Source organism: Lissotriton helveticus, chromosome 1_1 (assembly GCF_964261635.1).
Source record: "Lissotriton helveticus chromosome 1_1, aLisHel1.1, whole genome shotgun sequence".
NCBI lineage: Eukaryota > Metazoa > Chordata > Amphibia > Caudata > Salamandridae > Lissotriton > Lissotriton helveticus.
The window spans coordinates 1,928,326,228-1,928,353,679 of NC_136057.1; the positions used below are offsets into that span (position 1 = coordinate 1,928,326,228).

The window sequence follows — 27,452 nt, forward strand, 5'->3', positions numbered from 1 at the left end:
ATATTTATTTTTATATTTATTTGTATGTAGAATATTAGATATGTAATTGTTGTAAAATGAAACGTGCTGATGCTGCCACAAATGAAATGTACAAATAGTGCTGTATATATGTAAATAGTGCTGTATTTATTTAAATGGTTGCACATTTACACACATTAACATTGATTTAATGGTTACATATGGAGGGCGTACATTAATATACATGTCCAGGGACAAAGTTGCATCACACGGCCCCCCACACAGTCTGTCCTTTATCTCCTTTCTCTGGCGCAGGAATTCACGCAGCCTAGACGGCTCTAGAATGTTACGTTCTGCGGGCGGGAAAAGCTGCCTTTAAAACGCCCGACAAACCACCCGGCCCCTGTCACTGTACGGAGCTACGTGATTCACACGTGTACGCTCTCTTTCATCACTGGGGACCACAGGAGCAAACTACTCATTTACCAGGTGAGATACGCAGACAATACATTAGGAGTCCTCATACGATTGCCCCGCAATAGATCTCATAACCTTGTTGTCATTCTTCTAGGTCTTACTGGATACGCATCCTGATACTTCCAGTACACTAACAACCAACGGTGTTAGTTTTCCTCCTCTGCACTTTCTGGCGCCCACACACACCCGACTGGGTAAGTGGGCCTGTCATTGGGGTATCCATGCCACTGTTTGCTAAATTGCTTGTTAAACAGTATGAAGGTCTCACGGCTACCATTTTTATCACACAGCGCCCTCACCTGTCCATAGCATATAACGGATAAACTTCAGAAGTGCCATCAGCCGTGAGCATTGCCTACCACTACCCTCACATGGGGTAAGTTATATCTTAATTAAATTACGAGTGGTTCAATTTAATTAAATTACGAGTGGTTCAATCTTGCTATACAATTATCTATGGTCTAATGAGCCTTATTTCTCCATCACACAGTGCCCGGCTGGGTCACCCTGTGAGTATTTTTCTTCACTACGACGCACAGTGACACTTTTTCACATTAGACAGTGACATACATCTATCAGGTATTTCACCACAAACATTTCTCCTTCATATTCCAGCGCCATTGTCGTTCAATAGCCCAGTACTGACACTATCCCTTCGTCTTTTAGGTGTCTCTACTATTGTAGGTCCTGAAAAGACCCGCACACAGGGTCGAAACACCGTTGACTATTAAAAAAGCGAACCATTACACAACACTTGTTTATTGTTTGAAGTGTTGATTGCATTATGTATACTTGATAACGGTCGCTTTTGTGTTTTAAAGGAAACCATGTAAATATCTCACGGAATATGTCTGCTATAGGTTCCTTACACTTTCACTAGGACACAACTCACTATTATGATTTGCTTTGTATATGTAATTTCAATTTTTGGGCTATAAACAAAACAGAAATTGTTTACCGCAGATTTGTATTTTGTGGCTCTCGCTCAGATATCCTTTGCTAACTTGCACTATTGCCATTGTGCATCTTGTTATTATTATCAATTAGTCACATGTCCACAAGAGCCGTTGTTTCTGAATCTAACATTTTACTTACCCTAGGCTCCATGTGAGTAGGGTTCCCTTGTTTCTTGTCCAATACTAGTGGGCCTGCAGCACTGATTATGTTGTCTACTTCAGTACCCTTAAACATGTCTCGGGCTTGCCACTGCAGGGCCTGTGTGCCGTTTCAAGCTGCCATTTCGAGCTGGCAATTTAACCTACATGCCCGGCCCAAACCTTCCCTTTTATTACATATGTCACCCCTAAGGTAGGCCCTAGGCAGCCCTATGGTCAGGGTGCAATGTATCTAAAAGGAAGGACATGTACTTTTGAGTTTTACATGTCCTAGTAGTGAAAAACTGCTAAATCTGTTATCAGGATTGCCTTATAATGTCTTTTATGTGTCATTTCCAATTGGGAAAAGATAGAGATTTAGAGTTTGGTGTCTCTGGACTCACAAGTTAAAATCACAACTGATGGTGAAGTTGGATTTTAAATTGTACGTCTGAAAATGCCAGTTTTAGAAAGTTCAAACATGTGAGGAGCGCGTGGTCCACGCTCCACTCCCAGACGCACTGCTTTTGTGGATACCGGATCCAGCCAACAGGTCTCCATTTGACTTTGTTCATCATTAATCCAATTTTGTCTGTAAAGTATACCATACATTCTATACATTCTTCTTCTCCTTTAACTAATCCACATCTATTTCATATTGCATTTTGGAAACTTCTCGTATTGTCGTGTGCCCATCCAGGCCTCCTCAGAAATACGATCCAAATACAAAGGTAGTTCAAAGCAGAATTTCTTTATTAAAAAAAACCAATGCATTTCAGGCCTAATTTTCAGCCCTTTGTCAGGGGTAACTGAAAGTCAACAATTGCAAAAATATAACATTCGTATTTTGCACCTTTTGTCAGTTAAAATCACTCCACTCATAGTCTAGTCTTGCGCATTTAACATTTTGTGCTCAAACACACAATTCCCATTAAATTAATATAATTACATAAATCTATCCGGTGTTTAATTCTCGTGCCCTACCGCCTCAAATTCCTCCCTTTCATAAGTACAGTGAAACATTGAAATCAACCATGAGTTATCACATATACCCTGAGATGTCGAGCTTACTAACAGTCGTTGTTGTTGTTGTAATACTTTATTCGATATTGTCATATCATAAAAGCATATTAATAAAAATATGTAATTCATACATTAAAAACAATAAAATGTTATTTACAATTATAAAAAGAATTTGATGACAATACGAGAGTACAACAGTATGAAAATAGGAATGAATTAATAACAATATATATATAATCTATGCTTTGTTAATATTTAACATCCTAGTGCGGATAAGCCAGGCGCAGGATAAAAATGTAGCCACTCCACATACAGTAAGGAGGGATGTTGTATCGGTTGTAAAGATACGTAGGGCAACCCCGAAATCTCTGACTCCCAGCTCTCTACGCACTTGTTTCAACCATCTCAGCCTAGCCCTCTTATAAGCCATACAGCCAAACAAGAAATGGGGTAACGATTCTGATTTGCAAGGGCAACAAGGGCAAGTGCTATTTGAGGCCCTTGGACCTTTCCATCTTTCTGTAAATTTGTTGAGGGGTAATATCCTGTACCTCATTTTTAGGAAGACCGATCTATCTCGTGGTATTGTAATAAAATCCAAAAACGGTTCCAACTTCCTAGTGGGCTTATGATCTAAAACTGTGTGGTCAGTGATCCCCATTTCTGGTTCTTCTGCTCCATCGCGTCTACCCAATCCCAATAGATTTTCTTAATTACTTATTTGGGCGGGGGCTTCTGAGAAATCCAAAATTCAGCCAATCCCAATTTAATGACCAATTGTCTCAGTTTACTTACCCACTGTATTTTATTCCCACTATTCAAAGCAATACGTTCATCCATAACCAGAGCATAGTTTGCTAGTTCAGGGGTCCTCCTCAGGCGCACCCAGAACAGCAGGGGTGGAAGATTAACTATATCAAGGATAGAACGTTTGCCCATGTCATGAAAGAGCGGTTTAAGCGGAGTTGGGGTAGGGAGGGGAACTAAGTCCCTTATAAATTTATTCTCTGCTCTCACCAAATCTGGGACGTTTTCACCTCCCCACAGTTCCGCCCCATAGGTCGCAGAGGGCAGTGCCCTCCCCTCATAGACAGCAAGGGCTGGGGCAATTGATCTACTCACTGACTTCCTCTGGCTCCTAAGAATAGCACCTGAGACTCTCTTGAGGTTTAGCAGCATCTTAGCCACATGGGAATCCCACTTCCTTCTTCTATTGATTCTGATCCCCAGGTAGTCAAAATCCTCAACCACCTCAAGAGATGAACCATCAAGAGTGATGTTAATTTTCTTCAATTTTTTGGAACGGGACAGAACCATCAACTTGGTTTTGGTCGTATTAATAGACAGCCCACGTTCGTGGCAGAACAAGCTGAATCTATCCAATAGTTTTTGTAATGTAGATGGGGTTTTGGCCAACAGGAGGGTGTCGTCCGCAAAGAGGAGAGTTGGTGTTTTTTCCCCTGCCAGGACTGGGGCATCGGCACTGCACTCCCTCAAATGGTCTGCCACCCCATTAATAAAGAGGGAGAACAATGTCGGGGCCATCACACAGCCCTGGCGTACACCCCTGTTTACAGACACCCTCCCTGTTAGCTGGCCCTGTCTCCCCCATCTAATCCTGGCATAACTGCCCTCATGGAGTTTGACTATCATCTCCAGGAGGTAACCCGGGAATCCCATGTCCTGCAACACCCTCCAGAGTTTGTCACGAGGGCCAAGTCGAATGCACTTTTAAGGTCTATAAAGGCCAAATAGAGATTGCCCTTCATAATAGTTACTGTTTTCCAGTATATTGCCCAGAACCTTAAAACCTGGTCCATTGTACCCACATTTTTATGAAACCCTGCCTGGAAATGGGATAGAATATTCCCCTCCTCTAACCATCTATCCATTCTATTTACAATGACCCTGCCAACTACTTTCTGCATAGCATCGATTAAACTAATCGGTCTGTAGTTGGCAGGGTCCTCCCTGTCGCCTTTCTTGTGTATGGTGACCACTTCCGCACCCTTCCAGGAGTCGGGTACAGAATGACCGTTGAGAATTAGATTCATAATGGGGGTAATAAAATCTGACCATAATTTGGGATCATGTATAAATAAATCACCCGGTAGCCCATCCGAGCCTGCCGCTTTTGCGGGGATTATGTTTTTAATTGCATCCTGGACTTCCCGGGTTGTGAATGGTTCTACGGGTGCAGACCCCTCATTACTGTGGTTAACTTGTGCCCTACCAAATGAGCTTGCTTCATCTTCACCATAATACAAATTTGTGAAATGTGAGTGCCATTGCTGTTCAGTTATATGGTTGGCGAGGGGCTCCGTACCTACTCTGTCTAATTTATTTATCAGATTCCAAAACAGAGTTGTGTTTTTTGAGCTGGCTACAACCCTAAGTTCCTGCCAATATTCCTCCTCCCATTCCCTCTTGGCCCTCTTGATACACAGATTGTATTCCCTTCTAGCCAACCGGACAGCTGTGGTATCCTTTTTCCTAATAGCATTTGCTATGGCCCTTCTCTTTTCCCTACATTGTACCGTGTACCATAAAGTACTGGCTTTTGCTGGATTCTTATTTTTTAATCCCCCTTTATTTTTTATTGTAAAAAAGGAGCCAATTTTCTTTATTAGGGTATTATAAGAGTCTCTAAGGCTGAAATTTGGATTAACTTGCTGAGCACAGATTTGGGTACAAGTTCCCTAGTTTCTTGTTCCACCAGGTCTTTAATACACAATAGACTGTCTTCCTGACACGACACCCTGTTCCATTTAAGCCTGCGATTGCAGTTGGAATGGACTAGATCTTTTGTTATCATTAATAATTGTATTTCCATACAAAGCGGGTTGTGATCGCTATCCTGCGACTGTACAATTTCCATATCAATTAGTCTACTCCAAGATCCAATGTCAAGCAGAATATAATCAATTCTGGAAGGACAGCTAAGTTTATTATAGGCGTTGGCACCATTTGGATCCGAATTTGTCCTACCATTGAGGGCACGTAAATTATATTCTTTTGTCAAGGCGTTTAATTGGATCGCTCTTGGGGTCCACTTTTTGATTGGGGCTAGGGTCAGAGGCGGGATAGATTTTTTACAATCATCTTCATTCATGTCCACAATATCTTCAACACTTAGGGGTTCGTAGGTACAATTAAAATCACCCCCTATGATGACAAGCTTACTAACAGTCAATAATGCAACATTATTTTAAGCAAAAACCTACGTCCATTTAATCAATAACATTATTTTCGCATTTTAAAGGCACTGACTTCGTTTCTATTTTCGCGCTATCACTGTTTCCTTCTATCACCCGATTACCGCTATCAATCATTTCTCCCTGAGGGTGCATAGCGCTTCGTTTACCTTCGTGTAATCAGTATTGTTAGACCTGGCACCTTGGCGTGGGTTTCCCTTCCACTTTTTGCTGTTGTGCCTCAAATGTTTTGCTGGTGTCTGCTACTCAGGGCACTGCGCCACGGCCAACCCGTGCCGCAGTGCAAGTGCTCCCTACTGTAAAGTGTACATGTGATTGATGTCCATGATTGGTTCATTGGATTTACTGTTAGTCCCTAGTAAAGTGCACTAGGAGTGCCAGGGCTTGTGAATGCCAATACTGCTAATGGGCCTGCAGCGCTGGTTGCGCCACCCACAGAAGCAGCCTTAAAATGTGTCTAGGGTCTGCCATTGCAGAACCTGCGTGCAGTCTGGTACTGTCACCCTGGCTGGACAAGTGCACACACTTGCCCGCCCCTAAACCTTCCCTTAAACTTCATATTAGTCACCCCTATGGTAGGCCTGAGGGCAGGGTGCATTGTAAGTGTAAGGTAGAACATGCCCTGATGTGTGTGGCATGTTCTAATAGTGAATTACTACCAAATTCGTTTTTCACTATTGTAAGGCTACCTGTTCCCTTCTAGGCCAGATGGGCTGCTGGAATTATTACACTCTATAATCCCAGCAGGCTCAGGGAACATGGTAGAAATTCATGTTTAGTATGCCTGAACTCAGAATAATAAAATACTTCTTTTAGTAAAGTTTATTTTAATATCCTGTGTTTGCAAATGCTACTTTTAGAAAGTTAGCATTTGCTTGCCTAACCATTTCAGCCCGCCTCTGCTTGGATGTGGATCTGACTGTCTGGTGTGTGTGAGTGACAGGGCTGGGAGTTGACAGGTAGTGAATAGCCAGATGACACCTTAGTGGGTGGTGGGAGTTTCCCCTGAATGATGCATCAGGCTGTGCTCTGCCTCCACAATGCTGGCTCCGCCCTCCTGGGGAGCGACTGATGACTCAGCCTGCACCTGGCCCAGGAAGGACCGAAGCTTGTCAACAAAGTGCTCAGGCTACTCCTGTCCTCACAATGCCGGCTCCGCCCCCCTGGGGAGCGGCTGATGTGCCTGCCCTCACACTGAATACAGAAGCCAGAAGTACCCACAACAAGTACTCAGAGACTGGAGCAGTTATGCAGAGGCCCCCCTGGCTTGCTAGAACAAAAGAAACTGGGTATAAAAGAAGGAGCCCTGCTCCTTGTAAATTAGATCCTGTTTGCGCTACAGAAGAAACTCTGCCCGAAGAGAAGGACCTGGAAGGACAAGGAAGAGTGCTGTCTCTGGCCTGTGTCTGGTGCCTTGCTGCAGAAGGAGAGGAAAAGAAGAGACTACAAGAGACTTTTGCTTTTTGAACTTTGTGCCAAACTCTGCTGAAAGATCTCCAAGGGCTTGCCTGTGAACTTGCCCCCTGACCAGCGCCCCAGGAACAGTGGGCGCTACCCTGGAAGAGAAAGCTGCTGTGAGTCGTGCATCTGTCCTGCACCACGACTGAGGAGAAGCGGAGTGCGCCGTGAGAGAATCGCTGTGCCCTCTGAAGAGGCCCTTGGCACCCCCGTCCAGCCGAGCACCGCAACTGCTATCTGGCAGGCCCCAGCTGACATCGCCAGGACCAGCCTCGCTGGCCCCAGCACCGTGCCTGTCGCCTGCCTAACTGCGGTCTGCACCGCAAGAACGGACCCTGCCTTGTGCCTGCCTGCTTCCCCAAAGAAGTTGCCCTGAAGCCCCAGCCGCCGCCGTTTGCAAGCTGCAGCGGCGTGGGGAGAGAAGGACTACCCGCTGTGCGCTCAGAGGCTGTGTTCGCGCCTCACACTGCTGCCCGGGGCCCTGCCCCCCCTCTTGCCAGGCCGGGAGCACCTCGCCGGAAGATCTGACCCCCACCGCAACGCCGCCCTCCTGAGCCGAGCCGCCGCTCGGATCAACAAGAGAGAGACACCGCGACGTGGGACCTGCGATCAACCCCGGCATCGTCCGCCCCGGACCCCCGCCTTCAAGGACTAAAGGTACTGTTGTTTGCTGAGGTGCGCTGCGCTCTGGACACGGAGTCCGTGAGGCGCGCACCCCTCGTCCCCTGTTGGCCCCCGCTCTGTGCGCTCTGAACTGCGAGACTCCGAGAAGCCGTCCCGCAGCTCAGTTCGAGACGCACTGCCAGCTGAACGCCTCACAGCCTACGAGGTGCACCAACCCCCCAAGGGGAGTCGGCACTCCGCCAGCCTTGCCCCATCCTTGAGAGGCAGCTCCTAAAGGATTGCCACACCTGACTGTCCGCTCTTGAGCTTCCTAACCTCTGTGCGCCCCATCCCATTCCAGCTGATCAGGCCTGGAGCGCACGCTGAGTATTGTGCGCTTGTGACTGGGAGGCCGGTACGTCTCATCCCGGCCCTCGTAGTGTACGCCGCGCACACCTGCTCACGCGGAAGGCGTGAGGGTTGATAGGGACTTGAAGTGAGAGCCGAACAAAGCGCCCAGAAGCGCTAGAGAGCACTGTACTTTCTTGGAACTGGGTAGAAGACCCCAAAAGATCGCATTCAGGAACTGTGGCACCCTTTTTGAGGGGTAAAGACTATTTTTGACTACAAGCTAAATAAGAACTGTGGCATTATTAAAAGTAACTGGAACCTTACCTTTTCAAAGTAACCAAACTGTATTTACAAGCCTGCTTGAAACTTATATAAAGAAGATATATTTTTACAAATAACAGTTTGGTGTCATTGTGTGGTGGGTTGGTTGTGATGGTGTAATGTTGCAAATGTTTAACCCTACATGCCCCAGAGATTAGCCTAAGACTGCTTAAGCCACACTACCTAGAGGGTAAGCAGAGGTTGTCTTGGAGGTAACCCTCAGCCCTGACGAGGAAGAGAGAGGCCCTGATTGTCGCCAGTGTTGCACTGCGCCAACCAGAGACTCCCCCTTCCTACATTGGACGCAGCGGTGAGGATTCGCGAATTTACATTTGCAGTGTTTTACCTTAGCTACTGACCATTGCATAAGTGATTACAGTCCAGTAACTTAGCCACAGACTTTTTGTTTTTCAATTCTGCTAAAGAAGAAGATCCCTAGTGTTGAAATCATGCCTGGCACCAACAGCGTTGATGGGGCGGAATCCATGACCTCTGAGGTGTTGGAGATAGAATGGGACGCCTCAAAGTTGGATGACTATAAGAAGAAAGAATTGTGGAGCTTTATAAAGAAATTTAAGGTTCCACATGCAGGGTGCAGGAACAAGGAGGATTTCCACAGAGCGCTGAAAGCCTGGAGTGAATCAAGGGATGCGCCTGTAGATCTTGTGATACCTGAGCGACCAGACAGCGTCCACAGCTTTGGCAGAGGCCTGTCGCCAGAGGAGCTGGCAGACAGACAAGCAACCAGGGATCATGAGATAAAGTTGGCAGAATTGAATTTGAAGGGCCAAATGGAGCTTGAAAGCAAAAGAATGGCTCTGGAAGAAAGAAAACTCCAATTGGAGTATGATGTGAAAATGAGGGAGATGAGTCTAAAAGAGAAAACCTTGGATCATCCTCCCTCTGGTGGCAGCGCAGCGCCGGTGCAGGTAGTCAAGAGTGCACATCCCCAAAGATGTAGTTAAAGAGTTCTTTAAGGGGGATGACATAGGACAGTGGTTTAGGGCATATGAGGTAGCCATGTTTTCCCACCGGGTCCCTGAGAAGGATTGGGGAGCGGGGTTATGGGGAAGGTTCCTTAGCAAAGGGCGGGACAACCTGCTAGATTTGCCCACTGAAGACCAGAGATCCTATCCCCATATGAAAGAAGCTTTGATGACCAGGTATGGACTTACCCCTGAAATGTATAGACAGAAGTTTAGGGGGTGTAATAAGCGGCCTGGGAATACGTATGTGGAGTTTGTGACTTTTTTTTGCAGAGCACTGGATGGTTGGGTGAAGGGTAACAAAGTGAATGATTTTCAAGGTCTCTTTGATTTAATTGCATGGGAGCACTTGTCTGAACAATGTTTTCCTGAGTTACGCCAGCACCTGATTGATAGCAAGCTGTCCAACCCGAGGAAGCTTGCTGAGGAGGCGGACCGCTGGCTCAGCACCAGGGTCCACAAGGGTCCAGTGGGAGACTCCGCCAAGGGTGGGCAGGGTCCCCAGCAGAAGAGTGGGGGGGACAAGGGAAAACAGAAAGGGTTCCAAAAAGGCCCCCAAAGTAATCCCCAAGGGGACCAGCAGAAAGGTTCTCAGCCTCCCCCACCCCCAAAGCAGAATGGGGCCCGACAGGTAGACCTGTTCCAAAGGGGCCCTTCAATTGTTACAAATGTGGTGACCCGGGGCACATAGCCAGTGACCCCAAGTGTCGCCTGTTTGGAAAACCAGCACCCACTGGTGCTCCGCCCCGACAAGTGACCAGTGTTCACTTAGGAGAAGAAGTGATGGTCCCGGGGGGTGGAGATCCTGTTCAGATGACCCTAGTCTCACTAGGAGACAGTGAGATGGTCCCTACAAACTACCTGCCCTCTAACACTAAAAAATATGGGCAGGTGGTTACCATCCATGGTAAGAAAGCTGAGGCTCTTAGAGACACAGGAGCCAGTGTGACTGCAGTGAGGCATCACCTGGTGTCTCAAGAGCAGGTTGTACCCCATGCCTACTGTAGGGTTGTCAACGCTGACAATTCAGAGAGTCAGTGTCCGATGGCTCAAGTTCCCTTCGAGTGAGGGGGGGGGTCTCTGGTACTCTGCAGGTCTGTGTGAGGAAAGCCATGCCTGTTGACTGTTTGCTAGGGAATGACTTGGAGGACTCCCCTTGGGAAAAGGTGGAGAAAACGACTCACCTGAAGATGGTGGGTCTACCTGACTGGGCGTGCGTGACCACCCGGTCAATGGCAGCCAGTAGGGGTGATCAAGAGGTCCTGGGGCCTGAGAGAGAGGCCCAGGAACCGGCCTTAGGGAGAAGGCGCAGGGTGCGCGGGAAACCGGCCCCTGAAGTTCCCACGGTCCAGGAGGAAGCAGACCTTGAGGGGGATGCCCTGGAGCCTACTGGGGAACAGATTGCCGAACTGGGGGACCTGCCTGAGCTGACCCATTGGCAGCAAGAAGGAGGCCCCTCCAGGGAGGAATTCTGCAGGGAGCAGAAAGAATGCCCTTCTCTCGTGGGTATGCGGCAGCAGGCTGCAGACCAGGCCAATGGTGTTCAGGCCAAAACACATTATGTGTACTGGGAGAATGACCTCCTGTACTCAGAGCCTAAGGCTGCTGAACCTGGGTCAGCCCGTGTGCTGGTGGTACCCCAGAAGTTCAGAGCCTTCCTACTGGGACTGGCTCATGATGTACCTTTAGCAGGACATTTGGGGATGGACAAGACCTATGACAGGCTTGTCACCCACTTCTACTGGCCCCAAATGCACAAGAGCTCAGATGCTCATTGTAGGACCTGTCCAACTTGCCAGGCAAGTGGGAAGAGCGGAGGGAAGAACAAGGCTCCCCTCCAACCCTTCCCTGTGGTCAGTACTCCATTCCAACGAGTGGGTATTGACATTGTTGGGCCTCTGGACCCCAAGACAGCCATGGGCAACAGGTTCATCCTGGTCTTGGTGGATCATGCCACCCGGTACCCTGAAGCCATCCCTCTGAGGACAGTGACGGCCCCCGTGGTGGGGCGTGCACTGATGGGAATTTTCTCACGAGTGGGATTCCCTCTAGAGGTGGTGAGCGACAGGGGGACCAACTTTATATCCAAGTATATGAAGTCCCTTTGGCAAGAGTGTGGGGTAACCTACAAGTTCACCACACCTTACCATCCCCAAGGAAATGGGTTGGTTGAAAGATTCAACCGAACCCTGAAGGGCATGATCATGGGCCTGGAAGGTCCAATGAGGCGTAAGTGGGACGTCCTCTTACCGTGCCTGCTCTTTGCATACCGCGAGGTGCCACAGAAGTCTCTAGGGTTCAGCCCCTTTGAGCTGCTGTATGGTCACCCCGTGAGAGGACCACTGAGTTTGGTAAAGGAAGGCTGGGAGCAATCTCCCAGGAAACCTCCCCAGAATGTATATAGCTACATGCTGGCCTTCAGAAACCAAACCAGGCGCTTCAGACAACTTGCTGAGGCAAATCTGGAAGCTAGCCAGGAGGAGATGAAGCGGTGGTACGACCAGAATGCCACTCTGGTAGAGCTTCAGCCTGGACAAGAGGTGTATGTCTTGGCCCCAGTGGAACCCTGTGCACTTCAGGATAAGTGGACAGGCCCATTTGAGGTTGTGGAGCGCAAGAGCTCAGTGACATACTTGGTGGACATGAAGACGCCCAGGAATCCTTTAAGGGTCTTACATGTCAACCGCCTCAAGCCCCACTTGAAAAGGTCCGAAGTGGGCATGCTGTTGGCCACTGATGATGGAATGGAAGAGGAGTCTGAGCCTCTTCCTGACCTCTTAGTGGCCTGTGAGAAGGATGGGTCAGTGGATGGAGTTAACCTCTCACCCACCCTGACCCCTGAGCAACAGGAAGACTGCCGCCAATTGCTGGGGCAGTTTCCGGATCTGTTCTCCCTGGTTCCTAGTGTCACAGATTGGTGCGTCCATGATGTGGACACAGGAGACAGCTTACCTGTGAAGCATAAGGCTTACAGAGTGACTGACAGGGTCAGGGCCTGCATCAAGGAGGAGGTCTCCAAGATGCTTGCTCTTAGGGTGGTTGAGTCTTCCAGCAGTCCTTGGTCCAGCCCCGTGGTCTTGGTCCCAAAGGCTGCTGCGCCGGGAGCCACACCTGAACTCCGGTTCTGTGTGGACTACAGAGGACTCAATTCAGTCACCAAGACTGACGCGCACCCTACCCCCAGAGCTGATGAGCTCATTGATCGGCTAGGGGCTGCCCGGTTCCTCAGCACGTTTGACTTAACGTCTGGGTACTGGCAGATCGCCTTGACCGATGGGGCAAAGGAGAGGTCAGCATTCTCCACACCAGATGGGCATTTCCAGTTCCGGGTTATGCCATTTGGGATGAAGAATGCCCCTGCCACCTTTCAGAGGTTGGTCAACCAGGTGTTGGTCGGGCTGGATGAGTTCAGTGCCGCCTACCTGGATGACATCGCAGTGTTCAGTGGCACCTGGCCAGAACACCTGCGGCACCTCTGGGAAGTGTTGATGGCGCTGCGCAAGGCAGGCCTCACAATCAAGGCAAGCAAGTGCCAGATTGGGCAGGGTTCAGTGGTGTACTTGGGACACCAAGTTGGGAGTGGCAAGGTGGCACCCTTGCAACCCAAAATTGCAACCATCCTGGCTTGGGAACCCCCCAAGACCCAGACTGCAGTGAGAGCCTTCCTGGGGCTCACTGGGTATTACAGGAGGTTCGTCAAGGGCTATGGCACTATTGTGACCCCCTTGACAGAGCTGACTTCTAAGAAGCAGCCCAGGAATGTGATTTGGACTGACACCTGTCAGAAGGCTTTTGACACCCTGAAGACTGCCATGTGCACGGCGCCCGTGCTCCTGGCTCCTGATTTCTCCAAGGAATTCATAGTGCAAACAGACGCTTCAGAGCATGGTGTAGGGGCTGTTCTCTCACAGATGACTGAGGAGGGCTGGGACCAACCCGTAGCCTTCATCAGTAGGAGGTTACTTCCACGGGAAAGTAGGTGGAGTGCAATAGAGCGAGAAGCATTTGCTGTGGTCTGGGCACTGAAGAAGCTAAGACCCTACTTGTTTGGGTCTCACTTCCGGGTTCAGACAGACCACAGGCCCCTCAGATGGTTGATGCAAATGAGGGGTGAGAACCCAAAACTGTTGAGGTGGTCCATCTCCCTACAGGGTATGGACTTCACGGTGGAACACCGCCCTGGCACAGATCACGCCAACGCTGATGGTCTGTCCAGATTTTTCCGCCTTAGTGATGAGGAACTCCCTGGGGAAGGGTAGTTCTCCCCACATTTCAGCTGGAGGGGACACGTGTTAGACCTGGCACCTTGGCGTGGGTTTCCCTTCCACTTTTTGCTGTTGTGCCTCAAATGTTTTGCTGGTGTCTGCTACTCAGGGCACTGCGCCACGGCCAACCCGTGCCGCAGTGCAAGTGCTCCCTACTGTAAAGTGTACATGTGATTGATGTCCATGATTGGTTCATTGGATTTACTGTTAGTCCCTAGTAAAGTGCACTAGGAGTGCCAGGGCTTGTGAATGCCAATACTGCTAATGGGCCTGCAGCGCTGGTTGCGCCACCCACAGAAGCAGCCTTAAAATGTGTCTAGGGTCTGCCATTGCAGAACCTGCGTGCAGTCTGGTACTGTCACCCTGGCTGGACAAGTGCACACACTTGCCCGCCCCTAAACCTTCCCTTAAAATTCATATTAGTCACCCCTATGGTAGGCCTGAGGGCAGGGTGCATTGTAAGTGTAAGGTAGAACATGCCCTGATGTGTGTGGCATGTTCTAATAGTGAATTACTACCAAATTCGTTTTTCACTATTGTAAGGCTACCTGTTCCCTTCTAGGCCAGATGGGCTGCTGGAATTATTACACTCTATAATCCCAGCAGGCTCAGGGAACATGGTAGAAATTCATGTTTAGTATGCCTGAACTCAGAATAATAAAATACTTCTTTTAGTAAAGTTTATTTTAATATCCTGTGTTTGCAAATGCTACTTTTAGAAAGTTAGCATTTGCTTGCCTAACCATTTCAGCCCGCCTCTGCTTGGATGTGGATCTGACTGTCTGGTGTGTGTGAGTGACAGGGCTGGGAGTTGACAGGTAGTGAATAGCCAGATGACACCTTAGTGGGTGGTGGGAGTTTCCCCTGAATGATGCATCAGGCTGTGCTCTGCCTCCACAATGCTGATGACTCAGCCTGCACCTGGCCCAGGAAGGACCGAAGCTTGTCAACAAAGTGCTCAGGCTACTCCTGTCCTCACAAGGCCGGCTCCGCCCCCCTGGGGAGAGGCTGATGTGCCTGCCCTCACACTGAATACAGAAGCCAGAAGTACCCACAACAAGTACTCAGAGACTGGAGCAGTTATGCAGAGGCCCCCCTGGCTTGCTAGAACAAAAGAAACTGGGTATAAAAGAAGGAGCCCTGCTCCTTGTAAATTAGATCCTGTTTGCGCTACAGAAGAAACTCTGCCCGAAGAGAAGGACCTGGAAGGACAAGGAAGAGTGCTGTCTCTGGCCTGTGTCTGGTGCCTTGCTGCAGAAGGAGAGGAAAAGAAGAGACTACAAGAGACTTTTGCTTTTTGAACTTGGTGCCAAACTCTGCTGAAAGATCTCCAAGGGCTTGCCTGTGAACTTGCCCCCTGACCAGCGCCCCAGGAACAGTGGGCGCTACCCTGGAAGAGAAAGCTGCTGTGAGTCGTGCATCTGTCCTGCACCACGACTGAGGAGAAGCGGAGTGCGCCGTGAGAGAATCGCTGTGCCCTCTGAAGAGGCCCTTGGCACCCCCGTCCAGCCGAGCACCGCAACTGCTATCTGGCAGGCCCCAGCTGACATCGCCAGGACCAGCCTCGCTGGCCCCAGCACCGTGCCTGTCGCCTGCCTAACTGCGGTCTGCACCGCAAGAACGGACCCTGCCTTGTGCCTGCCTGCTTCCCCAAAGAAGTTGCCCTGAAGCCCCAGCCGCCGCCGTTTGCAAGCTGCAGCGGCGTGGGGAGAGAAGGACTACCCGCTGTGCGCTCAGAGGCTGTGTTCGCGCCTCACACTGCTGCCCGGGGCCCTGCCCCCCCTCTTGCCAGGCCGGGAGCACCTCGCCGGAAGATCTGACCCCCACCGCAACGCCGCCCTCCTGAGCCGAGCCGCCGCTCGGATCAACAAGAGAGAGACACCGCGACGTGGGACCTGCGATCAACCCCGGCATCGTCCGCCCCGGACCCCCGCCTTCAAGGACTAAAGGTACTGTTGTTTGCTGAGGTGCGCTGCGCTCTGGACACGGAGTCCGTGAGGCGCGCACCCCTCGTCCCCTGTTGGCCCCCGCTCTGTGCGCTCTGAACTGCGAGACTCCGAGAAGCCGTCCCGCAGCTCAGTTCGAGACGCACTGCCAGCTGAACGCCTCACAGCCTACGAGGTGCACCAACCCCCCAAGGGGAGTCGGTACTCCGCCAGCCTTGCCCCATCCTTGAGAGGCAGCTCCTAAAGGATTGCCACACCTGACTGTCCGCTCTTGAGCTTCCTAACCTCTGTGCGCCCCATCCCATTCCAGCTGATCAGGCCTGGAGCGCACGCTGAGTATTGTGCGCTTGTGACTGGGAGGCCGGTACGTCTCATCCCGGCCCTCGTAGTGTACGCCGCGCACACCTGCTCACGCGGAAGGCGTGAGGGTTGATAGGGACTTGAAGTGAGAGCCGAACAAAGCGCCCAGAAGCGCTAGAGAGCACTGTACTTTCTTGGAACTGGGTAGAAGACCCCAAAAGATTGCATTCAGGAACTGTGGCACCCTTTTTGAGGGGTAAAGACTATTTTTGACTACAAGCTAAATAAGAACTGTGGCATTATTAAAAGTAACTGGAACCTTACCTTTTCAAAGTAACCAAACTGTATTTACAAGCCTGCTTGAAACTTATATAAAGAAGATATATTTTTACAAATAACAGTTTGGTGTCATTGTGTGGTGGGTTGGTTGTGATGGTGTAATGTTGCAAATGTTTAACCTTACATGCCCCAGAGATTAGCCTAAGACTGCTTAAGCCACACTACCTAGAGGGTAAGCAGAGGTTGTCTTGGAGGTAACCCTCAGCCCTGACGAGGAAGAGAGAGGCCCTGATTGTCGCCAGTGTTGCACTGCGCCAACCAGAGACTCCCCCTTCCTACAAGTATACTTAACAATTGGATGTTGTACGATCTGCAAAAGCGAGATCTGACTTGATCGAAACCTGAAACTAGATTAAATGAGTACCTGCTCACACCATCACCTCCTCCCTGTTCGGCGTTCGCCTCAGGCTATATTATTCTCCCATGTGACACTCCCCCAGTCCCAACTAGCTTTTGAATCACGCGTGCTCCACCCCCCTTCCATGATGCAAATTAATCACCTGACACCTATAACATTCCTCTCGAACTAGAAAACCCATACTGCACCTAAAACCCCTTTATACAAACAGTGCTAACCCTACACTTGAATTAAAACTATTGTGCAAACGCGCAAGATGTCGCAAATTTCTGCATTTTTTTCAACAACATCCAATGTGTTTGTTTCCTTTCTAGTTCCCACCTTCACCCAATGCTACTGTGAACTTGCTGTTTCATCATGTGTGGAATATCAATCAAAAACCATTCTTAAATTTAAACATACTCAATCTTCGGGTGTAAAACCAACTGGGGGCAATTAAATTGAAACAATGTAAGAGGTGGTATGCACTGGATCTGGTATCCACAAAAGCAGTGCGTCTGGGAGTGGAGCGTGGACCAAATGCTCCCCACATGATTGTACTAAATGATGATGCATCTAGGGCAAGGCACAGTCCAGTTCTGCATTCAAATTGTAAAGTTTGTTTAAAATTTTTTTTACTAAAATGGGACTATATTGTGATAAACACGGTGTGCATACCACATCTTACATAGTTTTAGAAAGTTGCCATTTTCTTACTTTAACCATTCTGTGCCTCTGCCTGTCCCTTAATACACATCAGGCTGGGTGACAGCTGGGCTTTGTGCATTCCCTCTAGGCAGTCACACAAAAGTACCTGAGGTGTGACATTTGCATCCTGATCACACATCTCCAGGTTGATGGGCCTGACTGAGGTAGATTGTGAGGGAGGAGCGGACATTTGTACCTGAATATGGCTGTGCCTGTCCTCACACAAAGAGCTGCCTATTGCCTGTAGTGAGTCTGGAGCCATAGCACAAAAGGCATTGTGATCTTCAAAGGCCTCTTTGATGTCTCCCCCACTTCAAAGGCCCATTTGGGTATAAGTACTGGACTCCTGGCACCACCAAATCAGAACTTTGCTGGAACCAAGAACATTCTACCTGGAAGAAGAGCTGCTGTAGGAGGGACTGCCATTTTGCTAACTGCATTACTGTGTTTGCCTGCTGATTGCTGTGCTGTGGGAAGGACTGCCACTTTGCTACCTGCTCTACTGTGTTGGAATTCTATCTGCTGCTTCTGGCCTGGGAGTGAGAAGGACTGGACCTGCTCTCTACATCCATGAAGCCAAGATTCTCCTACCCTTGCCTGAGGTGCCCCCGCCAGTCCTGGGCCTCAGATGTGGTTCTGCAGCGGTTTTCTGCAAACATCGATACAGTGGCCCCTTTCCACTGATCAGAACTGACGCTGTGCCCTCTGATACAGATACAGTGCCAATTCAACGACAATGAGGGTTTTGACTGCAAGGTTTGCCGATGATGCAGCGCCAATCCAGAGACGCCGCTGCGAGCCTTGTCTCCAATGCAGTGCTGACCCTTTGACATCGTCAGCGAGGCTCGACATCGTTGTAGTGCTGACTCTTTCACACCATCTGCGCAGCCTGACTTTGACTCATCGATCCGACTGCGCGAATCAGAACCGACCCAGTGAGGTCCTCGATGCCAACGCTTGCTCTGTACAAGGTACTTTTTTAGCTGGCTCAGCGTGGATTCAGTAGCCAGCCTTCTCTCCATCTTGGTCAGCCTGAACTTTGGACTTACCCTGGTCTAGCACAAGCAACCCTTTTGTGCTATTGACCTCACAGCACTGTTTTTGGATTTAATATTTAAATCTTGACTTCTACTAATTGGATTTTTGTCATTTTATCTTGTTTTACTCAGATGGCTTTTCTCTCTGTTTCTAAATGGGTGTGGAGTATTTTTGTGGTGTTTTCACTGTGTTACTGTCATTTAATCATTGCACATATACTTTACATATTGCCTCTTACATTAAGCCTGAGTGCTCTGTGTCAAGCTACCAGAGGGTGAGCACACGTTAATTTAGAGTGTGTACCTGACTTACCCTGTCTAGGATTGTGGTCCCTACTTGGACAGGGTGCAAACCTTTGCCAACTATAGACCCAATTTCTAACAGATGCAATGAAATATGAATCACTATTTTGCGACACTGAAATGGTGATTTCTAATCAATGACTATCAAACATCGATTTTCAAATACTACGTACAAAGCATTTGCAATTTGTGAATATTTGCAAAAGTATGAATTAACCTCAAGTGGAAGTTGGTTGTAACCAAGTGATCAGTACAAAATGGGACTGAAAATACTAATCAGCACTCTAAGGGTGACAATACTTGAACACACTGAAGAAGAGATTTATGCAAAATATATTTTAAGGAGTCTGGTAATACTTGACCTTTTGGATGAATAATACCTCACACTAGACAAGCACACACAACACCGCCAGGCAATACCTACTTCTGTTCAGGTTCTTTACTCAGCACACATGACCACTGAATGATCTTTTACTGTATGACTGAATATCAAGAGGAGATCTGGATGATGGGTGGTTGCTTGAATATAACACCTTGAGAAAATAATCAGATAACCCTTTTTAAAACTATGTTTCTAACTATCACATCCATTTTTAGGGGACATTGCCTATGTCTTACTCCAAAGGACCATGGCACCAAATTTGAATACAGACACACAAAAGGGAATGAAGTTATATAGCAGCACACAAGCAGGACAGGTTATTGAAAATCAGAGTCCGCTGTCTATGTAAAAGTGGGGGTTCACTTGATACCATCCAGAGACATGTTGTAAGATCATAGCCACATGTGCCACCTTCCACACCACAGCAATGAGCGAAGGACCACCAGTTGAACTTGAAAATGATAATCAGATGATCATGGTGACTACATTGAATATCTGCAATGTCAACTCCAAGGACAGGATGCAGGAAGAGCTGCAGAAGGATGTACCTGCAGGACTGACATAACAAATAATTATTTTTGGGGGACATCCAAGAGAAACTTAAATGTAGACATGCACATGATTCAAAGTATTTTGGATATTAATTCATTATTATGAGCACCAATATAAATGCAACATGGAGACAACCAGCTCAGGTTTCTCAGCCACACTACTAACTCTTGAGTCCTCTTCACTATATACTAGTGCTGTGTTAGACCAGTTGGTTGCATTAGCTGTCTGCATTTCCTCAAGTACATTTGTTATTTGTGCGAGGTTTCTGGCTAACCATTTGAAGTTGCATTTTTTCTGTGTTTCTACACGTTTGTTGTTGCAGATATCAGCTTTTCAAAAGAGTACCAAGTAGCCTGAATGAAAATTTCAGTGTGCATTCCTCTGTAAGCCTCTGAGTCAGCAGAAGTGGGTTGGCAAGGGTTCTTCACTGCTGTAGTTAGTTCATATATACCCGATCTGTTGACGCCATGTCCCTCAGAAATGGTTTTGAGGTACTCTTTTACTCCTACACAGCTCACACATGGCCCCAAACTGCTTCCGTCAAATCACCAACATAGATTTCTCCAATGATGCAGGAGGAGTGTCAACGAGTACCTGGGTAGCATGTGATAAACGTCTTCCTCAGACGACCTGCACTTTCTCCATAATGATTGATGTGTAGACCTATCTACGTCCATTTGCTGTTTTGAGTGAGAGGTAGTTAACTTTGTAAGGGTGGTTGCAGGTCTAGACTGTACGGCTGATGTCTGCAGTCGCGGCCGGCACCGATCAGGGGTGGTAGGGCGGGGGGATATTTGACAAAAATTTAATTAATTTAAAAAATAATAAAATTTAAAAAAACGTACCTTACTTCCGCATCTCTCTTCATCCGGAACAGAATCGGAAGCACACCCAGACTCCCTAAGCTAATCACAATGCTGCAAAGTAGCGTTGATTGGTCTGATCAGCCAGGGAGTGGGAGCCTGGGCATATTCTCCAACCAGACTGTAATGCAGCCTGGTTGGAGAGCATGGTAAGTTCGCATGAATGTTTGGCCGGCCCCTGATGGCCGGCCAAACATTCATGCTCACTTGCAAGGTGTGCTCGTCACACCCCCTGCTCCTGTGTCAGAGCAGCCCTACCCCGCCCTGCAGAGCTGCCATGGTAAGACAAAATGAAATTATAATAACCTTGAGTTATTATTATTTTATTTTTTCCTTTATTTCTCTGCTGCACAGCATTGGGGCAGTGGATGTCTGCACAGTTTGAAAAGGTGGAAAAATGGGTTCTTCTTTTGCTGGAGTAGATTCTGAACCACTTGCAACAGGTGTGAGGTCATCCTTCTCTGGTGGTTCTCCCTCAGTCTGGGCTTAGGATCTCTGGATAGGTGGCTCTGCTGGGACAGACAGCAAATATAAAATTCATGCCATTATGGTGAGATATAATATCAGTTTTCTACCTCATAAAAGTCAGTATGTGTAACTGTCAAAAAGGTAAAAGTTAGAAATGATAAATAATATACGTAAACCATATTAATGATACATGTTAATGATACATATTATGATACCATATTAATGGTACATGCTAGTTGTGAAATATTCTTATGAAGGAAAACCTAATTTGCAAATTGTGTTGCACATCGAGTGGAAAATCGTAAATCAGTATTTAATGATTGCGAGCAATTACAAATTGCTATTTGGTATTGTAGGTGCATAGTGCATATTATTTTGTGATTCAAACATTGAGATTACTTAATTTTCACAATTTCCGAATAGCAAATTTCTGGGTTTGTACATCAGGCCCCTTGACCTCTGACATTTTATTTGTAGCATTGTGTCCTACATCGAAGTCGAGGAATCTGACCTCCGAGCATTACAAGGTGTACAGAACTCTCTGGCAAGCAGTGGTCGAAGTGGGCAGGATCGACAGGGCATGCTGTGCCCCTACTTATTTAATTCAGTAGATTCCGTTCCCCTACTTTTTTTTTTTTTAAATATGCTTCCAAAGTTGGCAAAAATAGCCCCGAACGGGCGGGCAGAGAAGGATAAGGAGGGTGTCCACTTCAGGACAGTATCCACATCAGCAAGCTGTCCACTTCAGGACCGTGTCCACTTCTCCTGCTCTGCGGCTGGCAGCTGCCCCCGTCTTTCTTTCTTCTCTTATTCCCTCTTTTCTGTCTCGCTGCTCCTCACGTACTGAAAACCGTGACTTCAAGAAACGGTTCTCACCCTCTCTTTCCTCCTTTTGTTTATTTGTTCCCCTCTGAAATGGAATAAAAAAGAAAAAAACTCTTTTGCTGGATATTTCGTCTTTTTCTGACATTTTTCTATTCCGAAGTGCAGCCTCAGGATGGAGGGAAAGAAAAGGTTCAAAATAGGAAAAATAACGAAATAAAGCAAGACAGACTGGTCACAAAGTACCCAGATGAGTTCACACGCAAACACATTAGCACCAATTTACAGAGTTTGTCAGGGAAGCACTACTTTTGTTTTCTCTCCTTTCTTTGAACAGCATTGTTTTCCCCAGGTGGGGAAGTGCACCCTTCCTGTAGGAACTCCAATACTGGGTTGATGCGTGGAAAACAAAATGAATACCTGGGCTCCGTGTTCAGGAATGTGGTCTTTTTAAACCATACTGCTTATGTTTTGTAAGGATATAAGCAATTGAAATTGAAACTGGTCCCTTCCGGGCCCTGTAGTCATGTCTTTCGCTTTTCAGGCAAAAACACTAATTGATTTCTGAATAATGAGTGCAGCAGCATTAAGGTAACCATTGCCGGACCTCGGGCTGCGCTGGGAACAGGAGGCATTCCGCTATCTCGGAATTCAGGTGGCCCGACGGACCCGCAGCTGCTGGCCCGGAATATCGATCGGACTCTTCAGTCCCTACAGCAAACGGTATCCTTTTGGAACTCCTTGCCGCTTTCGTTAATGGGACGGCTAGCCGTTGCTAAGATGGTAATGCTTCCCAGGACGCTATACGTCCTCCAGAATTGACTGTGTCATCTCCCCCTGTGAGTTTTTCGCACCCTTAACACGCTGCTTACGTCTCTGCTTTGGGCGGGACGGCGCAGCAGGGTAGCCCTCCATACTGTTGTTCGGAGTTATGAGGAGGGAGGCCTGGAGGCGCCGCGATTCGACTTATACTATTATGCAGCACAACTACAGCCTGCAGCCCGATGGTTTGCGGACACAGACAGCTGGGAGACGCGACTTTTGGCGGGCACAGCGAACGTGCAGACATTACAGGTTGCACTGATGCAGGGAAGGGGAGCGGACGACACTCTGCCATATGTTGTACGCCACACTGCAGGCATCTGGTAGTGGTTCGTGGAGAAGGTTTTACGGCGGGCCCCCTTACATAAGGAGCTGCCGATCTGGACCCTGGCCCCTTTAGTTGCCATGGAGGAGCACATGTCCTTTCGCAGTTGGCGGGCGGGAGGATGCGAGGCTCTAGCTGACCTCTACCCCAACGAGTCCTTCCTGTCCTATGAGCAAGCGGAGGAGACCTTTGGTCTTGGAGGGGGGTAGTACCTGCACTGCCGGGGACTCCAAGATGGGGTGAAGGTTGCCTGGCCTCAGTTCCCGGAAACGCCCCCGATGTCCCACACATTAAACATCCTTCTTTCCTGCGGTAAAGGGCGTAGATTAACCTCTCTGCTATATTCGGCTATGAAACAGGATTCCACTCCACCTGTCCCGCCTTCCTGGGCGGCACGGGAGGCAGATCTTGCTGCCACCCTGGTACAGGGGCAGCGGAAGCGTATAGGGTGCCTCACGCGCAAGTTATCGTGTAATGCACGGTTCAAATTAACACACTTTAATTTCATGCACCGTATCTATCTGACCCCGATATCATTGAAACGTATCTCTGGAGACAGGAAGGACAGCTGCCCCAGATATGGTGTGGGGGGAGCGGGCTTCCTACACTTAGCCTGGGACTGCCCATTGGTCAAGAGCTTCCGGGCGGGGGTAGTAGAGCGCATAGTCATCACCACAGGCCTTCGATAGACACAAATCCCCTTCATTGTTTGCTGGCGCTGGTTCCCAAGCCCAAGAGAAGGAACCTTTCCTACAAACTATTGCAATTAATGTTGGTACTCGCTAGGCATAGGGTGGCGGTTACCTGGATGGGACAGAGGGCCCCAGAGGTGCCCACCTGGCTTAAGGATGTAAGGAAATGGTCCCTGGCTGAGCGAACGCATGTGCGGCTTACGCGGAGGGTTGAGAAGCTTCAGGATGACTTACTGCTTGGCGAACTATGTGTGCCTCGGGGCTGGCAGAAAGGGGGCGGTCATCCCAGAGTGACTCTGATGGGGCAAGCGACAAATTGTTCTCGCCAGGGATGTCGGGGTCTGATGTGGAGGGAGAGGGGACTGCTAGGACTTCATTATTACCAGAGATTGGGTGGTGCTCGGCTGCTTCCTCATGCTATTGTTTTATTCTTTGTTATTCTGTTACTCCTCATGTGTCTTGCATGCTCCGGTGATACCTGTGTCCTCAAGTGCCGTAATGAGGTTATCGAACTGTCTTACATGTATTGTAATGATGCCAATTTTGGGGGGGGGAGGGGCAGGGGTTTATACATGTTGTATAATCAAAGAATAAAGTTATAAAAAAAAAAGGTAACAATGCTATTCCGGCTTACAGTTCACATACTTTACTTACTCTTGCATTTCATGTGAGTGATTGCTTATTCCGTGAGGTTGTTACTTTTTGTTGAGGCAGCATATTACTCTTGTCAAGTACATAATTTGAATTGAGTCACAACCAGGTGTTTATAGCGGAGCACAATTTGGTTGTAGTTGAAGGCAGGCCAAGTTTTTCTCAGTGAGGCAGTATGGTGTTCAGTGGAGAGAGGATGGGGTACTATGGTCAAAGCTGCCGAATTTGGAACTGGGGAACAAGGTTCAGCCTTCATGACCAGACCACCCTCCTGAGGGAGCACATTCTCATGCTAGAGTTTGGAAGGTCATGCTAGACCTTAGAATCCCTGGTGTCTTATCACCTTAAAGACCTGTCCACCACAATCCATACTAAAGTTCACCTCCAGTCTTGCAGGCAGGCCTACGAAGCAGCACACACTAGAGCAACATTGACTCTCTCACTGAGGTCACAGGACCCTTTAGGATGGCCAGCTCTAGGGGGTGCGAACAGTGTGACCACACTGGGCACTGACTTTGGGTGGGGGCATCGTGTTTGCAAAGATATTTTGGTCTTAAAAGTACTTGCTGCCTCCTTCCTAGCCTCCAGCTATTTTCTGCAACAATAAAAATGTCATGACATGATATCGCCGGTGATTAATGTTCTTCCTAGCAAGAGATCAGAGTTTTGTCTAGTGGAAGTTGTGACATCTGGAAAGGTAGCACAAAGGGTTAATGTGCCTGCTGCAAAGAACACGTACCACGTAGATCACAAAGTGCACATAATGTAAATAGGTCAGTGGGTTACTGCTTTTGTCAGAGATCCTTTTGTTACTTGACATTTATAAGTTAAAATCCTAACACAGAACAGTGATCTATTATCGGTCATCTAAGAGCTTCATGCAAACTGTAAGGTATACATTAGAGCATTATGTTTTTTTCCTCCAGTCTTTGTTTATAATAATGTTGCAAATAGTGTTCATTTGGATAGAAATCAATTCTGATTATTAAAGAGATGCCTCAACCATGGTATTACGTTTTAAATTCTGAGTTTGTGTTTCTCCAGACCAATCACTATTAAACTTTGCTGCCTACTAGTATGGTTTTCATGTGACTCCTACACCTTGTAGTCCTTTGTAACATTTCCTATACAGTTATACACACACGAATGATTGATTATCTCTGTTTAATGTGTGTGATGTAAAGTGCTCTAACACCCTACAATGGTATGAGTGGCGCTGTAAATCAAAATAAATGCATCTGAGAGAGAGTGTGAATATGGAGACACGGGGTTCCCTGTTAAAGGGTAGCAGTGAGGAAATCTGATGTGGAGGTAGTCATTGGGGGGCACCAACAAACATTATTGCAGAGGACGTCACCAGCGCTAAAGCCGGGCCTGCCCTTGCGGCCAGTCCGCCTCACCCATTGGTACCACTATTGGCCTTGTTTCAGCAGTAGTAGCTGCAACTGACCAGGGATCGGCAATGCAGGATTTGCACACACACCAAATAAGTTCACAAACTTCACAGTCTCTCTTCTTCCTGCACAAGCAATTTTAATATGTGCTGACTGCTTTCGGGCTAGTGGAATTATGCAGCAATGCAGGTCAAAATTATGTTGCAGTGTTGACAAAATTATGTAGCAAAAAAAGGCTGCAGCATAATGCGGTACATTTTCTGATACTTTATTATTTTGACATCTTTTGCACATCCTAACACTCTCTGGAATGATTAGTGACAGGGTAGCATACAAATGTATGGGAAGCCGTTCATGTCAAAATTACAGACCCCCATATAAGACATCTCCTGAAATGCATGGGGGGCTGCAAAATGTATTTGACACACACCAGAATAAATGTAACATGTTTTAAACAAATATTAAACATGGCAGAATGAATATACTATCTAGTAGACAATTAAAATAACGCACACTCTGAACCGAATAAAATATATACTGAGATGTATAGTAACTATGTTGAAAGGAATATGGTGTTGCTGAAAAGAATACAACAAAACCTGCAGTGAATATAACCCTTATTGAAATGATGTAGACTGGTGCTGAAATGAATATGACCCACATTGGAACGAATATGGCAACTATTACATTGAATCTTACACTCTTTTAAATGACTGTGACACTCATGTAATGAATGTCAGACATACATCAATGAATACAAGCCATGTTCAAATGAATATGACACATGTCCAAATAAATATAAGATACATAGAAATAAATATGACTGGTGTCAAAATGAATATGATTAACACTGAACTGAATATGAAACATGTTCATTTGAATATGATTGCAGTTGAAATTAATTTGATATACATTAAAATGAATATGGCCCACACGTAAATGAATATGAGACGCTTTAAACTGAATACAACATCCATTGGAATGAATATGATACATATTAAATTTAATGCATCACTCTTTAAAGTGACTGTAACACTCATGAAATGAATGTCAGACATACATCAACGAATACAAGCCATGTTCAAATGAATATGACCCATGTCCAAATGAATATAAGATAAGTTGAAATAAATATGACTGGTGTCAAAATGAATATGACTAACACTGTACTAAATATGACTTGCGTTCATATGAAGATGATTACAGTTGAAATTAATCTAGCATGCCTTAAAAGGAATAAGGCCCACTCCTGAATGAATATGAGAAGCTTTGAATTATATACAACATCCATTGAAATTAATATTGCACATCTTGAAATAATTCTGACACATGTTGAAACATGCATGACATATGTTGACACAAGTAACATGTTCATTGAATTTGAAATTACACACTTTCAAAGGAATAGGGCAACTGTCATAATAGTCTTGATCTGTTGAAATAAATATTTCTCACGTCATAATAAATAAGTCGGGCATAGCAGTGAATATGGTAATTGTTAAAATTAATTTGCCCTATGTTAAATTAATGTGATACACAATTGAATGAGTATGGCATGCACTGAAAGTAATCTACCTTGTGTTAAAATGATAATGAACTACACTGAACTGAATCTGATATATGTTGATATGAATGTGACCGCAGTTGAAATGAATTTGTTATGCCTTAAAATTAATATGGTCAACGTTTAAGTGAACACAAGGAGCTTTGAACTGAACGTTCATCCATTGTAATGAATATGGCATGTTTTGAACTAAATC

The 27,452-nt window shown here is 47.1% G+C and overlaps 1 long non-coding RNA gene across 2 annotated transcripts in view; it reads left to right on the plus strand.

Annotated features, from left to right (window-relative positions):
* Positions 1 to 327: 327 nt before the first annotated feature.
* Positions 328 to 27,452, plus strand: part of LOC144775891 (uncharacterized) — a 59,800-nt gene continuing 32,675 nt past the window's right edge. For both annotated transcript variants that reach the window (XR_013600569.1, XR_013600570.1), the window contains exons 1-3: positions 328 to 447; positions 530 to 629; positions 726 to 811. This is a non-coding gene — a long non-coding RNA (uncharacterized LOC144775891). The remainder of the gene's footprint in view (positions 448 to 529; positions 630 to 725; positions 812 to 27,452) is intronic.